The following is a 5,374-nucleotide window of genomic DNA, read 5'->3' as shown; positions in this document are numbered from 1 at the left end:
GTAATCATGCTCAGGTGTCTTTTCTGGGAAGTGTGATTCTCTTAAATCTTCAGACCTTTCAGGTGCATTAGTCATCACGCCAGCACATCTGTTTTGCTGTGCTGAGTTTTTATCGTGTGATTTGAATTAACGAAAGATTTCTTGTTTTGATGGGTCTCAGAGTGCAGTCTCTCTTTTTTATAGATAACATTCTTTTCAAAATCTTCATTTTTACCTTGCCAAGAGAAATCTGTGGATGTGATTTTGTTTGCTTCATGCGTATCATCACATTAAAGATAAATACTTCTCTGCTTACCAAGGGGATGAGCGATGAATAACAGGAAAGGCTCTCCTACTCACATTTTCTTTTCGGGAACCGCATTTAAGTGAGCTTGTTTATTTTTCTCTTATTTTTCTCTTTTATTCTCTCTCTTTTTCCCCCTGCTAATCTCCCTGATACATGAAAAATCTCTTTCGCCGATTCTAACTACACATACTCTCCCTCATCAAACGTATACATTGCATACAACATAATTACCTATTTCGTATTGCAAAGAGCACGCAGTTTTATACGTGATGTATTTAAAAACGAGTAAATATTGCATCGAATTTTATATCCTCATTCAAAACAACTGCGTTCAAGATCCAACAGTAAGAGAGAGAGAGAGAGAGAGAGAGAGAGAAGGGGTGAAGCAGCTGTGTTCACTTGTCTTATGTAAATTCATTGCCTGTAATATGGTAACATTGTACTGCAATTAACCCTCCAACTACAATGTTCATGGCGATTTTCCAGTCACTCTGTTTATGATAATCCCTCATAGTCCCTGATTCAGTGTATGCATGGGTAATCATTTAATTATTACGTTCATAGTAACCTTCCAATCATGTTTATGGTAATCCTCCGGTCACAATGTTCAGTGCAAACCTCCAGTCATTATGTATGTACGTATTAATCTTAAAGTCTTTGTTTATGGTAACCCTACAGTCTGCATGGCAATCATTATAGTTATGTTAACCCTCCAGTCTTAAAGAAAACTGTGAACATGAAAACAAACCAGTATTCTGAATCACTTAGGTGATTCATTCATTATCTCATTAACATTTAACGTGCTCCATATGGTTGCAAGTACTGTAAGAAGACGGCTTGGTCAGTGACATTCTTCTGAGCTTCATTCTTTATATGCTGTATATACAGAACGTACTAATACATACAGACATATCCACACTACCAACAAGGTATCGTTACACATTCAGCATGATACAAACTGACACCAAAGACGGATCCTTTTGATAACAGGAGTATGTTTAGTATAACTGCACCTGCAAGAATCAAGTGAACGGCACGAATAAATGAAGCAGTAGGATTTGATCTGCCACAGTAACCCTTCATGAAATACAAGCGGAACCTTACTCGAACACGCTTACAAACCCTGCCGAGACGACCGGGTTGTTCAGTGTGAAACTCGTCGAACCCCATTGTAACGATGCTTTGTAAGTGTGTGTAGAGACTAGAGAAGCTCGCGATGTCCGAAGTATGGGGTGAATCTGGCTCTTGAACACCCACCCAGCTAGTGACGTCACCGTGTAGGGGAACTGAGTACGTGATTGTTCGGCCAACACTTCAGACTCTGTTGACGTTATGTCTTGTCTCTAAAGGAAACAAAATATTTTGCGATTTGGCAAGCACACTCAACTCTGCAGACTCAATATGTTTTAGTTGCCGCATCCAGCTACACATAATCGCTATTGCTACATTTCACTTTTGGCTTTCGTTGCACATTGATAAGTATAAATAGAAACATAAAGGTGCAAGCATTGTTCGGCTACACGAAAAGAACCATTTCCGTGTCGACTGTAAAAGTGAACGCAGGAAACAATAACATGATAGTGCTTTATCAGAACTATAAAAAATGATGAATACAATGATATACCGAATATCACCTCCACAATCCTGCGAACGTGATCACGAGAAGTTTCATCTGTATTTCAGAACATTGTTTATTGAACTGTAAATGTGTGTGTGTGTGTGTGTGTGTGTGTGTGTGTGCTAAAAAAAATACTGCATGAGAAATCCTTAGTCGTCTCTGCGTAACTGCAAGAACAGAGCGAAACACACACACACACACACACACACACACACACACACACGCGTTTTGTTGGTACTTTTTTCACTGCACAGCAACTGAGTTTTGAAGGAAACATATCTCTTGAACAAAATTTCATATAGTCTCTGTTATAAATTAATTAATAGTGCATCATTTGACGAACAACACACTCAATAAAATGAAGAGTTAATTTTTTATCAAGCAATACGGAAATCTTGACTCATAAATGGGAATGATTCATAAGCACAGGCTATTGAAGATGATGGATAGAGACAGATGAGTGTGTGTAAGTTATATTAGGTTATGTTAGGTTAAATGAAGGGCGTGTTGAGAATGATGGACAAAGATAGATGTGTGTGTGTGTGTGTGTGTGTGTGTTCGGTACAGGTGTTGGTTTTCTCACTGGTTCTCTTAATCTTCCCCTCTTCATAAACCCTTGTTTTAATTACTTTCGATATGCATGTTTTTTCTTCTCGTTTTCCTTACCCCTTTTGTCGAATTCTAAAAAGAAAAAGTTTGAAATTAAGACATGACAGTTACTGAAACGCTGAAACACACACACACACACACACACACACACACACACTTGAATTATAGTCATTATCTTTCATCAGTATTTTCCTTTCCTTCATAACCTGCCTCGTTTTTCTTTTTCTTCCTCCTCGCCCATTCTCTCTCTCTCTCTCTCTCTCTCTCTCTCTCTCTCTCTCTCTCTCTCTCTCTCTCTCTCTCTCTCTCTCTCTCTCTCTCTCTCTCTCTAACTTAATCAAGGGTATTGGCAGTTTTCCTCCCCCTCCCTCTGCATCTTAATTTCTTCCTCTCACTAGTTAGTCAACTCCCCTCCCCTCGCTCCTACCCCCTATCCTCCTCACCTCTCATCCCTTTCTCCCTCCCCACACTTTTCACCCTTCTTTTATTCATTCGCTTTCTTTCATTGCTTTTACCTTTGTTGTCCATTTATTGCATCGTTATCATTTTAGCATCTCACCTTCTCCTTTGTTATCCTCCCCCTTGTCATTGTTTGTTTCCAGATTTCATGGTGTGGTGTATTGTCGTGTACGTTCTTGTCTACCTCGTTCATTTTCCTGTTCGCCTTTTACGTCAATTATCTTTTTTTTCTCCCCCACAGAGTTTTCTTTTTTTTTTTTTCGTATACTATTTTTTGGAAGGTCTTAATTGGTCGTATAAACGCTCGTGTAAAAAGGTTGAGTGACGTGTTTGAGTATTGATTGCGTTGTGTGTGTGTGTGTGTGTGTGTGTGTGTGTGTGATTTCTCGGGTGAATGAAACCGTTTGAGTTTATTCACGTTAAATGTCAAAATACTGAAAACTTGTACAAAATTTTCACTTCGATAAAGGTAAACCTCAATCCCTCTTTTATATACTGTTCAAAATCGTAAATTGGAGTATTTTTTGTTACTCGTTCTTAGAGATACAGATAACAAAAAAAAAAACTGATTTTCATATTTTGTTTCTCAGGGTTATTTATCCTCTGCTCAGATACAGAGATCATGTTTTCGCCTCATATTACACTGAACGTATATTGAAATCCATCTTTGTCATGACCGTCACTGCCGCTATCTTTACACAAAAAGAAGAGTATAAAATGAAAACTTTCTATTATATTATATTATTTTTTCCCTATAGCAGTGCGTTAATCACATCTTCCTCACCTGTCTGTCCTGTATAAAGGTTACCACGCTATGATTTAGTTTATCTGATTTCCATTGCAGTGGTAACGGTAACATCGTCAACGCTGCTACCATATGTAGATGCCTCAGGTAGAAGCATCGGTCTCAAGGGCTTCACTTCAAATGTATAGTAAAGTTCCCTTGACACTTGACACTTTGTACTTCGCTGAAAAAAAAAAAAAGGAACTGGGTAATTGATTGATTAATTAATTAATCATACGGTATACTCAAAGAGTTTGCCAATGTATTGTTTTATTTTAATCCTTGGACAACCTTCGGAAGACAAATTTGCAGACTTTAGTGATGTGTTTTGTTCACTCATCAAAAAATAAGCATCTAAACACTGTTTACCTTACAATTTCCTGTATTTTTTTTTATTTAATCTATTGTCGAGTATTTTTGTATTATTTTTATCCTTATTTTATTCCATACCTTCATTTATTACGTTCTTCCTCTTCCTGACAGCCATTTTTACCATCCGTCTATCTGTCTGCATGGTTGTCTTGCACAAGTTACGCATACACGGTCACCGGAGTAATTGTACGGAACATTTCCTATACAACACGCTTCCTCATTACTCTTGTTTTCTTAGTGAAGCGACATGCAGATTCTCTCCTTTCCCCGTAACGGTTCATACATAGAATTATCATAATTACATCTCGCCAGGTTTTTGTTCCCAGCGCAGTATAATGGAAATCTTGTCTTTTTGTCCGAGGAATCCTTTGACCACATTCACAGATTTTTCTGGCTCTTTTTTTTTTTTTTTAATCTAAATTATGAAATGAAATTGCTTCTTTTTTTTTGTCCATTGATCCCTCATGCATTACATCTATTTTCACAATATTCTTGTATGAAAAATAAATGCAATATTTTTAATCATTTCTGTTCTTTTTATTAAATTAAAAGCACTTCGAATATCGTTCGCTTACGAAGATTTACCACAATGTACCATACCTTATATTTGTCTTTACTTTATCTGTATTTGCAGTTAATTTGTTTGTCATAGTATTTTTTTTTTAATGTGAAGGAAAGCGGCGAAGGGCAAAACAGAAAAGAAAAATAAAAAAAAAAAAAAAATCCGCATATAAATGCTTTTTTTCCCAAAAGAATTTTGAAAGAATTAAGTCTTAGGTGGTGTAAAATGCAAGAGCAGTTTGTAAAGGATGAGATGCAGTGTTGAATAGGACAGTCATGACTACTATAGGGAAGGAAACGATGAGACGAAAAGATTTTGACTTCACACTGTTTAGAAAGGTTGTGTAAGTTGAAGGGTTGAACTTAAAATAAAATATATAACCTCGTTCATCCATTTTTTAAGGTTTATTCTGATCACTTTACTCTCCCCATACTCACTGTACCATTTCTCTTAAGATTCATTATTATCCAACGCAAGCTGCACTTCTTGTGGCACTTATTGCATCTACCCATCCACTGTGTACTCCAGGCTAACCAGCCACTGATCTTTTGACACAACGCGACCTACGAGTACATCGTACATTTAGATGACCTTAATCAGCATTTCTATTTTATAAAGAACTCTCCAACATTCTCTCTCTCTGTCTCAAGAGAGAGAGAGAGAGAGAGAGAGAGAGAGAGAGAG

This window comes from Scylla paramamosain, chromosome 14, assembly GCF_035594125.1.
Source record: "Scylla paramamosain isolate STU-SP2022 chromosome 14, ASM3559412v1, whole genome shotgun sequence".
Classification (NCBI taxonomy): Eukaryota; Metazoa; Arthropoda; class Malacostraca; order Decapoda; family Portunidae; genus Scylla; species Scylla paramamosain.
This window is presented reverse-complemented; position numbering follows the sequence as displayed.